The following is an 18,403-nucleotide window of genomic DNA, read 5'->3' on the forward strand; positions in this document are numbered from 1 at the left end:
GAGTAGACGGCAGCGAGTCTGCCCGTACCCTGTTCAGAAGAGGGCAGAGTAAGGGGCCTTCTTGGTCTCCCAGGAGCTTCTCAAGGAAAGAGAAGACAGAGCCTCCGCCCCCTCGGCTGACTGGGGCTTAAGAGAAGGCAGAGAGGTGCGTGAGTATGGCCCTTTCTGTGCAAGCGAAGAATCCGGAGAGGGGCAGGGGAAGCTTCGGTCGTCTTCACTGCCTGCTCCCTCCCTGTGATGGTAAGACTAGAGCTGACCCCAACGCTTCCATTGTTTTCTTCTCTGGATACCAAAGGCAATTAAAGTCAGCTACAAAGGACTTGCCAGTGTCATGTTTTGTTTTTATTACAGATTTTTAAAATTATTTCCTCCAGAATCAATCCTTGTCCTGTATTCTACTTAGTTTCCAAGAGTATTTACTTTCTTCCATCCCTCACAGTCCTTTGCATTTCGTAGACCTTATTCCTCAGGTTAAAATACTCATTACACGTCTAAGACTTCTCTGCAAAGAACCTAGAGATGGTCCTTTCCAGATGCCTCTTCAGAGAGCTGACACCCCGCTTTGTGCCTTTGGCGTAAGTGTGCTGAGTAGGCCAATCAGTTGGCACATGAAAGAAAAGAAAAATGGAGGTTGAACACCCCTCTCCCTTCTGCGTTTCTCTTTTAGAATTTTAGACTCATGCTTTTTTGTTGAAACTGGTATAAAATTGATAAAACCAAGCAAGTGCGGTCCTAACCAAGAAGTCTCAGCGCAGAAAAACAAGGCCCCGGTCAGAGGGTTCGTTCTTTCTGTCCTGTGTCTGGCACCACCTTACTTCTGTCTTTGAGCAGGTGTTTATATGTAAATGTAAAACCTGGATATTGGAGGAGTGTGTTCCTTTTGTGGAATGTTGATCCTCATTCTCCGTGATGTCATCTGAGGCACCCCAGGGTGCCACGCGGTTTGGAGTCGGGACCATCAGCTTCTCCTCTCCACTCTCCATTGCCAAAGTCTTTGTCAGAGCCACAGATCTGTCGATAAAAGATTGCGCTTGCCATTCTCATTATGCAGCTTCCCCTCAAGCCTGGATTTCCATGAATGAATGTGTGAGCGAGTGAGAGAATGAGTGTGCAAACACGGAGTACCTAGTAGGTGCCGAGCCTTACGCCAGGCACTCGCGAGCATCAGACGTTTTGTGATTCCAGTGGCATGCATACCATTTTCACTGTTTCCCAGTCTGAATCATATTACAAAATCCCTAATTTTATATGTCACTTAAAGAGGAAAAGAAATGGTTTATAATATATTTTAAGCAACGTGTTACTATATAATACTAAGAGCTATAATTGTAGCTAATAACTAAAGCCTCTTGGAAAATGTTAAAGACATACTTGACTTCTGATGCAACTTTGACTAAAATATTTACTTTCGAAGTAAATTAAAGCATTCTTCTTTTGCTATATCACCTTAATTATATAATTAAAAATTAATGTTTTATAGAAACACTGGTTATTTTATATTCACGTACATTTTGTCATGGGTCAAATTTGCAGTTGTACGTTGTTTTTGCTCTGCCAATGGCCCTACTGATGGTCCTATGCTGTTGAATATAAAGAAAAATATACTAAAATATTTCTAAGTTCCAAATAATAGTTTCTAGTAATTGTGTTTTGAATTCTTATTTTCCTTTAGGTCTCCTTCCCTTCAAATTGGCTAACTCCTATCTTATCCACCCTTTACATAGATACATAAACACAATTATACACAGATTTTTAATATGGTCTGTGTTTGTTGACAAACACTAGCAAACACAGTTGTTAGTAAGTTTTGGCTACATACATTCTAAGCAGAATAGTTGAATAACCAGATTATGATCTGGAGATATTTTAGTGTACTTATTCTGGCTCAAGAACACAGGTGAAGATGATTTTCTCTTAACTTTAGCCCATTCAGATCATGATGGAAGCATTCTTTGACCTCTCATGGGTCAGCAAGCTTTTCTGTAAAGGGCCAGATGGTATTTTAAGCTTTCTACACCATACGGTCTCTCTCTACTACTCAGCTCTGCCATTGGAACGTATGAAGGTTGGTGGAGACATTATGTAAGTGAAGGAGTATAGCTGCGTTCCAATCAGACTTGATTGACAAAAGCATGGGGAGCTGGGTTTGGCCCCCCGGGTCATAATCGTTAACCCTTGATCCCACGTTTAATTTCTGTAAGACCCTGTAATCCTTGATCTGCCTCTTTTCTCTGTGTTTGGGTTACGCAATTCATTTTTAAAGCAGAAAGGTGTGTGTCTGTACGATTGTAAACCGAACGCTGTATGTTTTGCTGTCTTGAAAATAGATGCACTCTTCTGGACTCCGTTCAGGTCGCAGTATGATAGGACTGTCATGAAAGCGGCAATTTCGTTTGTTTTGGGGGCATGGCACTTGCCTTGCCTTGTCATTTAATGCCACGGTTCCAGACCCCATGTAAAAAGGAGGGTCTCTGTGGTGTCCAAATATTCTGTTCTCTCCAAGTTCTGCCTGCTCGTTGACCTTTGGACCAGGACTCTGGATTGCTGGAGCTGGAAAAACTCCTCCACTTGAGTACTTTTAGATCCCTCCAATGAGAATAAGCTAGAATCTGACCTCTGTGCTGCAAAAACCAATCTCTTGAAAAATTTTAAGCAACAGAAAATGGGTTACGTGCCTCATTTGCCGTTTGGCAGCCACTATCCCTCTTTTAGACTGCAGGATGGTACCGCTTCTGTTACCTCGTGAACAGCCTAAATCTGAGGAGTGTAGACAAAAGATCTGTCCAAAAGGAGAGTTCTCTTGTACTGCATCACTTGACTCAAATCCTGTACAAGCCAGTACCATTATTTCAGAGTGTCGATATGCATCATATCTAAATTAAGGCATCCCTCAACCTCACCCTGACATTTCCAATGTGTAACAGCTCATCTCCTAAACTTGGCTCAGGCCCAGCAGCACTCACGAAATGACTCAAAGTTACACGACACCCTATCACTAGTAGATACCCTGCAGCGCACCAGTTCACCGTGTGAGAGAGATTTTTCACTAAGGAGTTTATCAAGTAGGTGTTTCACTAGATACCTAGAATTGGGAAATTCTAGAGGGAAAGCCTGTAACTGAGCTACCTTTCTAGGTCCGACATCCACAGACGGCTTCGGTTCAGCGTGGACGTGAAGCGTGTGGATGCACACGGACACATAAGCCCACGTACGTACATGTTAATAGGCAGAAGATTTTAAACAGTTGGCAGATGTCTTAGCAGCTATTGAATGCTACAGAATTCTGCAAATTGCTTACCAGAACATTCCATAGAGATAAGCTCAGCTTGTTCTTGGGAAAAATTATTTCTTTGAAAACAAATTAGTTTGGGTTGGATTAACTAAATAAGGCACCCCCAGTTTTAATTACTAGATTTGGAGATTGAAATGCCATTCCTCAATCTCACTGGTCTCAAATTCACTGATAAAACTTTTCCCTCAGCTAGTGAGTGGGGTAAGTATAACCTCCTAAAATTGGTACCCACTGGCTGCTCTTGAACTGATTTCTAGTTATGTCCTCCATTTGTAATTTTTATAAGTTCAAGGTAATACTGTATATTAAAGATCAAATAAAGATGTTCCTTCAGTGAAAGTCTTTGTTCATCCTTCATTTGTACCCACTGATCGCAACACAGTTCGGTCTTCCTACTTACACGACATCTTTGGCTTTTTCGGTAACTGGTAACCTTCAGTCTCCCACCTCCAGAGAGGATTTCTTTGGGTTCAGCTCATCTTCACATTTACTGATGTTATAGAAAGGGGAAGAGCTTGAGTCAAGGGTAGTTTTTACCCCATCTGATTTTGAGAAGACCAGCTATAGACCGATGTAACAATCTTAACAGTAGTGCTGTGCCTGGTACCTCGTCTAGTCCAACCTCTGAGGTCATCAAGCTTCAATCTCACCTTAATCACTGGACCTCATTCTGTCACATTAAAATATGACCTGATTCTTGGGCAAAAGCCTCGGGGGCTTGAGTAGGATCAGCTGGACTACAGAGAGTGGTTTAATCTACTGATGCCTTAAAGACGGGATATTTAAAACCCTGAGCCCATGTGGCATCCAGTTAGGTAATGGGAAAACCTTCTGAAGCAGCAGCTAATTTACACCCTCAGGGTCTCTTTCTTTCCAGCACAGTCAATGTCAATCAACATTTAAAGCTTGGAAATTTACGTTGCCAGTGTACCAAAATGCATTGTGGGCTTACCTTTTCAAGACCAACTTAAAATAGGACCAGATACAAGAACAAGGATCTCCAAATGATTAGGATTTGATCAAATCTGGGCCTGTCTGCCAGATACCTGAAATTTCCACCAGTATTTTACTGGGTTGCAAAAGACTGTCACCGTGCAAATAGCCTTCGTGTTGAGAGAATGGGTTCAGCATAGAAGGCATCATAGATGGGTGATTGCCAGGGACTAGGGGGTGGGGGAAATGGGGGGAAATGTTGGCCAAAGGGCCCAAGCCTCTATAAGGTAAATAAGTTCTGGGGATGTAATGTACCGATGGTGACCATCGGTCATTTTATTAATGACCGTATTCTAATTAATACCATATTCCATAGTTGAAACTTGCTAAGAAAGTAGTTTTAGTGTTCTCACCACACACACAGGAGTATGTAAGATGATGGATATGTTAACCTTATTGTGGTTATCATTGCACAATATATATCAGAGAGCAAATCACATGCACCTTGAGTTTGTACCACTTATATATCAATAAAGCTGTTTTTAAAAAAACCTAGGAAAAACTTTTTTTAAAAAAAAGCTTTGCTGAGATATAAGTGGCATACCACATAAGATGAGACTGTAGGTCATTGGCTGACCTAACAATTTCTTTTTATTTTGTGGTAAAACATAACATAAAATTTGCCCTTTTAACCAGTTTTAGGCATACAGTCCCTTGGCATTAATAGTTACATTAATGATGTTGTGTAACCGCCATCACTATCTCCAAAATGTGCCTTTCACTGCAGATAATCTCTATAACCATTAAGAAATAACTCCCCATTCTCCCCTTGCAAAAAACTCCAATTTCTTTTTTTTTTTTTAATTTTTTTTTAACATTTATTTATTTTTGAGACAGAGAGAGAGAGAGCATGAACAGGGGAGGGTCATAGGAAGAGGGAGACATAGAATCTGAAACAGGCTCCAGGCTCTGAGCTGTCAGCACAGAGCCCGACGCGGGGCTCGAACTCACGGACCGCGAGATCGTGACCTGAGCCGAAGTCGGATGCCCAACCGACTGAGCCACCCAGGCGCCCCAAAACTCCAATTTCTTAACACCAAGGGAAATCACAATTTTCTTGTTGGTAAAAGCAGGATAGTACAGGATTTTTAGAATTCTCTTTTGAGAAAAATCCATATACCTGGCCTGAAATGAGCTCACGAGTTCATTTACTTTTTAATGATTTTTATTAGCAGATCCAAGTCATCATTTCTGAAGGAATAGAAATTGCTTTTTAATGAGGAGGGGAAGGACAGAACAGGGCAGTAAAGGGACACGTGGGTGGCTCAGTCAGTTGAGGTCTGATGCTTGATTTCGGCTCAGGTCATGATCCCAGGGGTGTGGGATGGAGCACTGTGTGGGGTTCTGTTCTGAGTGTGGAGCCTGCTTAAGATTGTCTCTCTGCCTGCCTTTGCCCCTCCCCTGCTCACGCTCTCTCTCTGTAAATCAAAAAAAAAGGGGGGAGGAGGAGGGGGCGGCGGAGGAGAGAAAAGAACAGGACAGTAAAGAGCCCAGAAAACCATCTAGCTCTACCCCTCTTCATTTTATACATGAAGAAATTAAAACCAAAAGAGGGGTAAAATAAAGGCATTAGATGATCTTTAAGATGGTTTTCCAGTTTCATCATTCATGATTCTATGAAATAAGACGCGCAGTTTTGCTTTAAAAAAGTTTAATAGCAAGCAAATATGTTCATAATGTGAACCAAGCAGTTTGTTGAAGCAGTTTAAAAACCATTGAAGTCACTTTTTTGCTCACATACACAGAAAAACAAAACAAAACACTAAAAGTGGCATTTATCTTTGTGGGGTAAGGTGTAAGAATTTCATGGTATTTGTTCAACTTTAAAGAAAAAACAGCTTCATTGAGGTGGGATTTACATACGGCTTTCCCGTTTTAGGTGGGAATTTTAGTGCTTGTTGAGTAAGCTTAGAGGCTCCTACAACACTCTCATAAGCCACAAAGACCCTGCCTGCCCATTTGCAATCAGTCTTCATTCCTAGCCTAGCCTCCGACAACCACTAATCTACGCTGTGTCTTTATAGATTTGCCTTTTCTGGACATTTCGTATAAATGGCATCATTCATATGTGGTCTTTTGCATGTGGCTTCTTTAACCTAGCAAACCGTTTCAAGCTTTATCCATGCGGTAGCAAGTATCAGGAGTTCGTTCCTTTTTGTTGCTGGAAATAACTTCATTGTATGGATATACCATATTTTGTTTATCCACTCACCAAGGGACGAACGTTTGGATCGTCTCCACCTTTTGGCTATTGTGAAAACGCTGTCAGGAACATTTGCATAAAAGTCGTTGCGCAGACATTTTCATTTCTCTCGGGTATGTACTTAGGAGTGGAATTGCTAGGTAATAAGTAAAGTTATGGGTAACTCTTGAAGAAACTACCAAACTGTCTTCCAAACTGTTTTTTTCCATTCCCACCAGCTGTGTACAAGGGTGAGAGGATCAGTTTCTCCACATCCCCCACCAACGTTTGTTATTTTTGATCTTTTTTATAGCTGTTTTAGTGGGTGTAGAGTTATAGCTCAATGTAGTTTTAATTTGCATTTCCCTAATGACTAATGGTTGACTCTCTATGCTCTTAGCCACTCGTGTGTCTTTTGTAAAATGTCTGCTCAAATAGTATGCCCATTTAAAAAATAGGATTGTCTGTCTTACTGAGTTGTAAGAGCTCTTTCTGTATTCTATATTTATTTTCTTTAACATTGTGGTTTTTCTCTCCTTTTTTCCCCCAAATGTTGTATTTACTGTTTGTGAGACACATGAGTGGGGGAGGTGCAAAGAGAGGGGGACAGAGAACCCCAGCGGGCTCTGTGCTGACAGGCTGATGACAGTGAGCCCTATGCGGGGCTCGAATTCACGAACTTCGAGACCATGGCCTGAGCTGAAGTCAGATGCTCAACCAACTGAGCCGCCCAGGCACTGCATATCTTTTCATTTTTAATGGTGTATTTTGAAATACAAAATATTTTGATTTCGATAATGGACAGTTTACCAACATTTTGTTTTACAGATTGTCCTCTCTTTTTTTTTTTTTTTGCCTAATCCAAGGTTACAGAAACTTGAGACCTATGTTTTCTCCTAAAAGTTTTATAATTTTAGCTCTTACATTTTAGGTCTCCGATCCATTTTGAATTAATTTTTCATGTATGGTAACGGTCTACAGTCATTTTTGCATGTGAGTATTTAATTATCCTAGTACTACTTATTGAAAAGATTGCTCTTTCCGTATTAAAATTGCTTTGATACCTTTGTGAAATATCCATTGATCATAAATGTGAGATTTTATTGCCGAATTCTTAATTATTTTTCCATTGATCTATGTCTTTCCTTGTGCCAATACCACACTAGGTTGATTACTATTGCTTTAGGGCAGTGGTTCTCAACCAAGGGGTAATTTTGCCCTACCTCCCCATTTGGCAATGTCTGAAGACATTTTTTTTTTTGAGAGAGAGAGAGAGAGAGAGAGAGAGAATCTGAAGCAGGCTCCACACTCAGCACAGAGCTGGACACCAGGCTCAATCCCACGACCCTGGGATCATGACCTGAGCTGAAATCAAGAGTCTGATGCTCAACCGAGTCACCCAGGAGCCCCTGAAGACATTCTTGATTGTCATGACTGTGGGGCAGGGGAGTGCTGCTGACATTAGTGGGTGAAGACCGGGGACAGAGATAGTATTTATTGACTTCTTTCCCCGCCTTGATAATAGCTTACTCTTCGGTTTGTTGGCGTAGCTTACAATTTTTACTAAAAAGAGGACATTTCATGTAATACATTTTTATAACGACTGTGGATTCGGATCTGTTCTCCTCCACCCAAGGAGGTGGTGGTGGTTGCTATTGCCGTGTTTTGTGTAGTGCTTTCCTTGCACTAATTGTATGGACGTTGTCTTTCCTGGCCACCGAGGTCTCTGCTCAGTTTTGTACTTTTTTTTTTTTAATGCTTATTTAGTTTTGAGAGAGACAGAGACAGAGTGTGAGCGGGGGAGGGGCAGAGAGAAGGGGAGACAGAATCTGAAGGAGGCTCCAGGCTCTGAGCAAGCTGTCAGCACAGAGCCTGACGCGGGGCGTGAACTCACAAACTGTGAGATCATGACCTGAGCCGACGTCGGACGCTTAACCGACTGAGCCACCCAGGCGCCCCTCAGTTTTGTACTTTTAAATCTTACTTCTATTTTTAGATCTGGCTTCCCGGAGTCATCCCTGTGTCAGCATTACTTAGAGGTCAGTCAATAATTTGTCAAAAGTTGTACTCAAATACCTTGGCCAGTGGAGCTGTGTGTAGGTTGGGGAACACATTCAAAGTTCAGGAAGTTTACATGCCTTCCCTAGCTTTTGACCATAGGCCCTCGTGCGCGTGTGTGTGTGTGTGTGTGTGTGCGCGCGCAGGCTGCCTGTATCCAAGGTCTCACATTCAGCCAGGAATGTATATAAAAGGTCTGGGCTCCTTCTGGTCTCGCCGAATGTGTGCTCTGCTCGGCCCTGCTTTTGTGTGCAGCCTTCCGGACTGCCAGGGATGTGTGGCCAGCTGGAGTGTGGTTGTGTCACTCCACAAATCTAGCTCCCTGCTACGTTTCTGGCCAGTGTGCCAGTGTGTTGTCCCCACCAGAATTCAAACCTCAGGTTAGCTGCATTCACCTTTCCCGTTCATTGGCCACTGAGATGGCTTCTGTTGCTAACAATGCCCAAGGGAGTGTTTTTCTGCACACCACTCTCAACCAAGTGGTCCCCTCCCAGCTTGTCCTGCTCTGCTAGAGAGACCTGCCACTGGGAAGGGGCTGGAAGAGGGCAGGAGCAGCCCTAGGCTAAAATACCACAGGCACACTGTTCTTACCCCCAGGTCAGAGATTTTTCTTCAATAAGCACTTATTGATCTATTGTACACCTTTGCTCAACTTCAAGAAATGTCCATCTTGTTACTTTTGGGGGGTGGGGGGGAAGGATCTCTCCTCACTCTGCCATTTGCCATTCCAGGAATAAATAGAAGATGGATGGATGGATGGATGGATGGAAGGATATCTTTATGGACATTCTTCATAAATTTCTCTACAAATTGTAGCCTTCTTAAAAGCTTTATTCTTTAACCCTGTTCATCTTTTGTGTTCCCACATACTGAAAATTTTACAGAACTTTCCTCGACTTCCCCCAGTTTCAAGAGACTTCTTGCATATTTGTACCTCCATCGTTCTTTATACCGTCGTGCCCTACCTTCATTGTGGACACGCCTTTACTTCCTCAACTAGACTGTCAGCGGCTTAAGGGCGTAGCCAGTATACTAGTCACCTTTTTAATCCACTTAACAACGTAAATATGTGTTGAACGGACCCCCAGTTCTCAGACCTCGGTACTTACCACCAGACCAGACTGCCCCATTTAAGGCGGATTATAGTCCATTCCTCTTGATTTGGAGTTTTCTATCAACAAAAACTTTATCAAAGCCACAGACACTAAGAAAAGTCTAAGTGTCATAAAAGGGATATGGTATGTATTGTGTCCTTTTTATGCAAATGTGCTGTTGACACACAGAATGTCAGGAAAGCCTAGTGGGAGGAAGAGGGATCTCTTGATTAGTTAGGACTCCAAAATTGTAGACGTTAGTCTTCTCCTGACTGATTGTAAGGCCTTACATAAGTCATTCAACTTTTCTGGAGCTCGGTGCATGTTCTATAAAATGAAGGACCTGGGCTAGAAAATTTGAATATGATGCATAAAATAATTAAATGGTTATTATGTTCCGCACACGTTTATTGAACTTCCACGGTTTCCAGAAGCTCTAAAAAGCTTCAAATATACACAAATCAAAATAAAATCTGGGGCGCCTGGGTGACTCAGTCTGTTGAGCGTCCGACTTCGGCTCAGGTCATGATCTCACGGTTTGTGGGTTCGAGCTCCGTGTCAGGCTCTGTGCTGACGGCTCAGAGCCCGGAGCCTGCTTCCGATTCTGTCTCCCTCTCTCTCTGCCTCTCCCCTGCTCATGCTCTGTCTCTCTCTGTCTCAAAAATAAAGATAAACATTAAAAAAAAATTAAAAAAAAAAAATCTCCACCCTCAACCAGGGACTGGCCTGCTTGATATTGTGACAAATGCTCTAAGAGCGGAATACATTGTGTCTTATATACAGCAGGAGGAGCACGTAATCAAGCTTAGGATGGGTTTGGAGGGGAGAGGATCACCAAGAGAGATTCTTCAGGAGCTGATATTTGAACTAAATTGTAAGAGGAAGTGGGTTTGAAGATAAGGAGGAAAGGAGGCAATTGATAAGGCAAAGAAAGATACCTGAAGAAGCAGGGGGTATGATTTCCAAAGGTGGGAAGACTAGTCTTGAACTTGAGAAAGGACATCCACTTCACAGAGACCCACGAAACAATGCTGTTCTCTTCAGGCCCGGAGACCGCATTGCCCATGGCCCGCATTAGGCCCACAGGGGGCCCCACCAAGGGTCCCGGGAGTGCCTCTCCCTTCTGAAAGCCTGGGTTCAGCCGTCTCCAAGGAAAGACAAAAAAAGACTTCACTTAGGAAGTGGTTGAGGGACTCTCCTGAAAATGTCTTTCAAAAATACTCATTAAAACTTTGACTCAAAAACGAGGAAGCGTGGCCTCTGTGTTTTCCAACAGTCCAGCGGCAGGAAGCCAGAAATGCAGGCCACTAGAGGGCGATGGTCTCAATTTACTTTATTTTTATTTATTTGCTCTTCAGCAGGCTGAAGCCTGTGAGGCCAGAGCCGCAGTGAAAACTCTCGTGTGAGTGTTTCAATACACCCTAACGTCAGCTAACGGAGGATGCCACAGCTCCCGCTGTGGGACAAAACTGACACTGAGGCTTCTCTGGGACCTACAGCGGTCCCACCTGCCCCGGAGCTCATGCTGCGCGGAAACCAAGTCAGCGATGGGATGTTTGCCGAAGACAAACGTCGCCTGAAAAAGACTTTTCCATTTCCCTCCAAACATGCCCCTCCTTCCTTTAAAGCCTTTGAACTTCTAGGTAAGAGTCGTTAGAAGATGAAAAATAGCTCCATCAGAAGACAGACCTAGGAAAATTCTAATTCCAACCCTACAAATGATTTTAGCTCAACAGATATATTGTGGAACGGTATATGTAATGACGTTTCATAAATGAAATTGTAATCGCCCGCCGGTTTTCCTATTTATACAGCTTCGCTTGTGTCCTTTCGGAATTATTTTTTCTTTGGACATTTACTGAGCCTCCATGTGCCAGAACCGTGCCCGGCACTGGAGATACGGCATCAACTCTGGCAACTGGGGATCCACTTGTGGCTAGAAGAGGTTAGATGGGCAAGCCGGAGAGCACGCTCTCTAGGAAAGGTGTGCACCTGTTGCCACCGGAGCTTGGGAGACGGCACTGCAGGGGTGCAGGCGGGAGGATGTGCCAGGGCGACCACGAGCCCTGACTGTGAGTCCTCCCTGTCTGCGAAGTGAGTGTTCCTAAGCAAGGGCAAGGTTTGAGGGCGAGGGCTGCACCTTTGGGAGTAGGCAGGGCTCCTAGGCGGCCAGCAGAGTGCAGAGGAACCCAAACCACCCTCACTCGGAGGAAGCACGAGGCTGAAGTTTGAGGGATGGGGAGCTTGTTGGATGTGGGCGGAGCCGGGCTGCAGCACACAGGGAAAGACATTCTAGAAAAAGCAAGCGTCAACTTTAAGACACGGAGGCAAGGAGGAGAGCGCATGTTACAGCCACCGGCCCGTCCAGGCAGGGCTGCAGGGTGATCAGCGAGGTACGTGGTGGGGTCCAGCGAGCTGGGGGCAGACCGGAGACGTGCCCGGGCCCAGTCACCTGACAGCCGGCCATCTACTGCAGAGAGCTGGGCTTTTACTCGAGCCAGAGAGAGCCCTGGGTGACGGAGCGCGCGAGACCCATTGCTCTGTGTTTTTAAGGGGTCTGCGTGGACAACCCATGGCTGGGGGCAGGCCGTTAGGAGGCTACTGAATTAATCCAGGTGAGGAGCCGTGATGACTCAGATCAGTAGTGAGGACAATGAGTTGGTCTGTATTCTGAAGGAAAAGCCAATGCGATTTGTTCGCTGATTGGCGATCACTGCGTGCAGAAGAGACAAGTCAAGGTCGGCTCCCAAGTGTTTGACCAGAGCGATGGCAGGATGGAGTTACCCTTCGCTGAATGGGAAAGACGAAGATCTGGGAGGGGTGCAGTGAGGGGTTTGCTGGAGTTCACCAGAGTCCAGGCTGGAAGGGGAACCTTGGCTACCTAGCCACATGGCCGCCTTGCGGTCACGCAGGGGGACACTCACTTAGCAGCAAGAGAGGGAAGCCTTGGGGGAGTGGGGTGGGGGGCTGAGGTCCAGGGGAAGAGAGTGAAGACCGTGGCTGAAGGGGGTGGGAGACACCACCACACGAGTGCTGGGAATCCACCACTGGGCTCGGCAACCTGGGCTCATTGGTGACCTTGACAGAGACTCTTCTGTGGAACGGTGGGGACCAAAGCCAGTTTGGGGCGGGATCAAGAAGAAGCGGGAGGGGAAGAGATGGAGACCAGTGTCAACAACTCTTCAGAAGAGTTTTGCTGCAATGAGGAGCGTGAAAACAGGCCGTAGCCACGCAAAAGAGGCTCGGGACCAAGGACAGGTTTTCTTTTAGAAGGACATACTGTGACGTGTTCCAATGGAAACATCCAGGAGGGAGAATCTGCTGTTGTGGGAGGAAGGGTGGCCACTGGAGCCGTGTGGCTAGGGGGGTAAGGGTGTGCAATGGTTGGTGCACGGGAGAAGGTGGAGGAGGTGGGATCTAAGGAGATTTAAGGAGAAAGGAGGTGAGAAAAGGCGTCAGAAACAGTTTCAGGGGAACGGGGAAATACGGAAGACTGAGGAAGCTGCCCCCATTTCATCATCTGCTGTAAGAACTCTACCAGCTATCTTCCATCAATGCTCACACCAAGGGCCATTGAAAAAGCCAAATGAAATTTTAACAAGGAAAGAGAAATCTTTTTAAAAGCGTTGAAGAACTAAAAGCTAGCAGAGTACCATCAGACCCAAATCTGGAAGCCGTGAACCCAAAGAAGTCAGGCCCACGCTCAAGGCCACCTTTGACCCAAGGGCATTTGGTGATAGGGAAGAAACTGCTGGGGCACTGAGTTCCTCAGCGGCACCGGAGCGGGGCATCCAATTCAGCTGCCCACACAGATTCCTCGTCCTTCGGGCTCCCCCTCAGTCCTCTGTGCGTCTGTGGGACACTGCCGGGCACCCCTCTGGGCACCGCGGGGACAGGACACAGCCCTGGGTGTGGGGGGTGGGGCAGCTCAGGCCGTGGTCCCTGAGGGCCCAGGTGAGAATAAATGCACAGGTGACCCAGAGGCTGACTGGTCCACTCCCCTCACTACCCCCTCCCCACTCTGGAAGATGGAAAGCCCTGTGGTGCAAGGGGCGGGGGGGGGGGAGGGGGAGAAAAGCACAGGACCAGGTGGGAGGGGGCCGGGCCTTCCAGGGTTCCACATGTGGGTGTCCACACCACCCTCTCCCCCGCCCCTGTGGGTGCCACTGCCTTGTTGACCTCTTGGAGCAAGGAGCTGGGGGGGGCACCCCAAGGTTTCATATCTGACCTTGCACTTCAGAGGCCCTCTCTGCTCACAGGCCAGCCTTCAGTGGAGCCCACAAGCCCACGTCTGTGCCCACACCAAGTCTGGTCATTTTTCTAGCCTCTCACTCACCGCTCCCGGCTTCACTTTACTGGCACCAGAACAGGCAGTTCAGCTGGCAGACAGGGGAGGGAAATCAACGGGGCCCACAGGAGCCAGTGGGCCCCAGAAGGGACATATGCAGCATGTGCTTGGAGGATGGGGCAGGGGAGGTAGGGAAGCCGGGTGGGGCGTGTGCAAGAGTGTGAGGCATATATGGGTAAAGGGGCTTATTCTTGGTGTGTGTTGTCCTGGGCCGGCCCTGGGGTCCCACCTCTCTTGACTGCAGGAAGCACAGCCCATGTGGGCCAGCAAGAACTTCTAGAGTCCTGTGCTGAGTGAGGGGCATTTTATTTATTTATTTATTTTTAATGTCTAACATTTATTTTTGAGAGACAGAGAGACAGAGCACAAGCAGGGGAGGGGCGGGGGGGGGGGCGGGACACAGGATCCAAAGCAGGCTCCAGGCTCAGCTATCAGCACAGAGCCCAACACAGGGCTCGAACCCACAAACAGTGAGATCGTGACCTGAGCCAGAGTTGGACGCTTAACCGACTGAGCCCCCCCAGGCGCCCCTAGCAAAGGGCATCCCAAGCCAGAAAGAATGAGGTCAAAGGCAGGCAACGAAACCCCCGCTCTGCATGTAGGGCTGAAGCAGCCCCCACCCCTGCTTCCTAGTCAAGGTCGGCAGAAGCGGTGGAAGAGACGCCTGGTGTGGCTTTGGGCCCAGGGCTGTCAGTGTTCAGTGCACGGAGCGGGAATCAGGCACAAGGGACTTATGACAAGAATATACAGGGACTCAGACCGTCTACAGAAAGCTGGAGGCACAGGCTTGGAGAATGGGTAGGGACCAGGGATTCAGGAAGCCGGGCCACAGACACCCCTGGGCAGGAGGCCACCGTCCAGACACGGTCTCCATCGTGGGACCATCGCGGCCTATTCTTAGCGACCCCTTGCTTTGCAACGTCACGCGAGGTTTGAAGTTTGGGTTCGGGGTGAACAGTGGAGAGGGGGCAGCAAGGGGCAGCTTTTGTCCTCTGAGACTCATGTCTCAAGGGATTCCGTAAACCTTGGAAGGCCGTCTGGGTGCTGGCAAGCAGCACCAACAGAAAAGACAGATGATCCATAAAGTCAAACCCTCGAGGTTCAAATCTCAGGTCCGGGATGTGCTCGCTGTGCGACCGTGAGCCATGGATCGACCATCCCTAAGGCTCAATCTGCTCATCTGAAAAAAGGTATAATTCCCCTCGAATAGGGTGGTTGTGGCGATCAAAGAGCCTGTCCCCCACACGGCATCACAAGGCCGGACCCGCTGAGGCTCAGACCACCTTGCTCCCTGAACAGCTGTCCTGCTGGCCGGGAGCTAGGCCAAGGGGTCGGGTCTTCACTCAGAGACGCCATTTGGCTCCAGCCTTGCTCAACGAACCCCCGGTCTATGTGGCTTTTACAGGTGACAGTGGTTGCATACATCCTGTGAAGCCTAGATCCCTCTGTAACTCAGGCTCTTGTTATTCAGCTTGACAAAATGCCCTTGTATTCCAGGCCCTTCTGAAATGCCAGGTGCCCCGATAATCACATTACAAACATCATCTTATGCAATCCTTGTGACAAAGCATGAGGTAGGTACTCTGGTAGCTCCCGTTTTCAGGTGAGGAAACTGGCGAAGAGCCTGAATGGTTTCCCCGTGATGCTTTGAAATGAGAGCCCCTTCTCCTCACTGCTAGGCCGCACCACCTCTGGCAGTGGCTAATGGAGTCTGCCTGTAGGCCCAGCCCCGGCCACCTTGGCTCTTAGAGCACGAAGCCAGCCTACCCCCAGCACCAGTGGCCACTGGGAATGTTACAGGGACCCAGCCATCTCCTTCAGAGCTGGGTGGGCCCCTTCTTCCGCATCCTGGTCCAAGCGTGTTGCCGGGGGCTACATGAATCCGGCTGGAGCTCTGGGCTGTCCACGGGGATGTACACCCAACAAGAGCTCAGGCCTCTGGCCAGCCTCCTCCGCTGGGGCGCAGAGGAAGCAGCAGCACAGCCCCGCCGCCCACGTGGCCATGCTCTGTGCTCTATGTGGTCCCCAAAGAGGTCTGGAATGAGCAGAGGACCGGAGACCGCTGGAGGCCTCCCAGGCGTGTCAAGGAACTTCTGCAGAAAAGGGCACCAGCGTGACGCAGCGGTGCGCGCTTCACCCTGGGCATCCAGGGCCCGGCGCCCTTCAGACCAAAGAGCGGGGAAAGGCAGCCGGTGCGCGCAGGACGCAGGACGGAGGCAAGCAGGTCGCACCTGGCTCCCGGGCGGATGGTTTCGTTTTACTCCTGTGATGAAATGTTTCTAAGAAACACAAAATGAAACATTCTGAGGGTTGGGTATTTTTCCACTTGGCAAACGTCTGTGATTTATAGGGCACAGGTGACTCCTCCCTTGCTCTAGTCCTTTCCTTCTTCCTCCCACCCTCCCCCCCCACCGCCCCCCCCCCCACCGCCCCCCCCCCCCCCCTTCCCTGTCAGCCCAGCTCAGTTCCAGTTGAGCCATGCAGCCCAGCTTCCCAGGGTCGTCTCCCGGGAGGGAGAGCAGCTGCAGAGACCTGCCACCAGCGCCCCCTAGAGCCAGCAGCAGGTGCCGGCCGCTGGCACAGCCTGCGGAAAAGTAAGACAGGGAGTCTTGCGTCCTCTGTGGCCCTTCCAGGAGCCAGTATAGGCCAGAAAAGACCAACACCAGGAGAGCAGAGGATGCAAAGGGGCAAAGCCACCCAGCACCCATAGCCACAGGGCGCTTGGAGGTTCCCTTAGTTCTCACCTTAAGCTTAAGAACCAAGAGCCTCTGCTTAAAAGAAGCTAGAATTTTTTTTTTTTTTTTTTTAATCTAGCTTGAAGGGGTCCTGGGGACTGTCCTTGGAGACAATTTGCAAATAGAAAATAGAAAAATAAAAAGAGGGAGAGAGAGGAAGGGGAGGGAGCTTTTGTCAAATTCATTCATGCGACATTTATTTACAAAGCATATTCTGTAATCATTAGTGCTGAGTTAGTGGAGGGTTTACAAAGATTGTTATAGTTAGTGCCTGGGCTCAAGGACCTATCGCTATAGTGTCACTTTTGCTCTGCTCTCAGGATGATCAGAATCAAAAAAAAAAAAAAAAAAAAAATTACCCTGGAAAGAGCTTTATCCCATCTAGTCTCTGTCAATAAATTTTAAATCTGGTTTGTTTTGGGTCAGGTGACTCAGCTAACAATTAAAGATTTTTTTTTTAATGTTTATTTTTGAGAGAGAGAGAGAGAGAAAGACAGAGTGTGAGCAGGGGTGGGGCAGAGAGAGGGAGACACAGAATCCGAAGCAGGCTCCAGTCTCCACACTGTCAGCCGGACGCGGGGCTCGAACCCACGAACTGTGAGATCACGACACAAGCCCAAGTCAGGTGCTTAACCGACTGAGCCACCCAGACGCCCCTAGGCCAAAGGTATTTTTAAGTAGAGTTAGTGGCCATAAAAGACATGACATGCTGTGGACAGCGAGGGTAAGACCACACAGCTGGAAATCAGGAAGACTTTATGAAGGAGACAACATTAGAGAGTTAATACACCCCTCCTCAACTCTGCACCCCCTTCTGTCTCTCTGTCCTATCCCGGCCAAGTATTTATTCACTCACTGGGTCATTCGTGCACACATTCAGCAAATACCTGTGAAGCTCCAAGGTGTCCTAGGCCCTGTGCTAGACTCGAGCATACAGTGGGGAGTAGCACAGATCAAGTCCCAACCGCTTGTGTGCATTCCCGTAGGCGGGGATGGGTGAAAGACACCGACCAATGAATGGGTAAGCATCCCGCCAGGTCGGTGATGGGGAGTGTTGTAAATGAAAATAAAATAAGGTGCAGGGATCACAGAGCGAGTGTACACAGGGGAGGCCTGTGTGTCCATTGCAAATACAGCGTCAGAGAAGTCCTCTCCGAGGTGGAGACATTTGAACAAGGACCCGAACAAAGTGGCAGAGTGAGCCTGGGGGCTCTGCTGGTAGAGTGTTCCAGGCAGAGGGAACTGGCGAGCGTAAGGTCCCTGGGGTAGGAACACGATTGCTGGCCAGATGGCAGGAGTATTGTGAACGGGTGGAAAGGTGGGTGGAGAGGCAAGGGAGGGGACAGGTCAGTAAGGGCCCCCGTGAGGAGTTTGGGTAGTGTTCCAAGGGCGATGGGAGGCTGCGGGAGGATGTGGACAGGGACTCCGATAATCCGTAAAAGGTCAAGGAGGGAAGCAAGGAGCACTTGTGGCGTGTTTTCAATTTGAGGAACGAAAAGTGGAGTTGACCTTTCTGATACAAGGAAATGGCAAGAGGAGTGAGGCTGGGGGTGGGGACTGCAGGGGCTCAGCGAGGGATATACCAAGTTTAAAGTGCCCCTAGGTGTATCTGAGTGGAGACACTGGGCAGGCACTTGGCTCTGAACTTCAGGGACCAGTCGGAAACACCCACGGCCACGCAGAAGGCAAGGTGGATGAGGA

Source organism: Panthera tigris, chromosome C1 (genome assembly GCF_018350195.1).
Source record: "Panthera tigris isolate Pti1 chromosome C1, P.tigris_Pti1_mat1.1, whole genome shotgun sequence".
Lineage (NCBI taxonomy): Eukaryota > Metazoa > Chordata > Mammalia > Carnivora > Felidae > Panthera > Panthera tigris.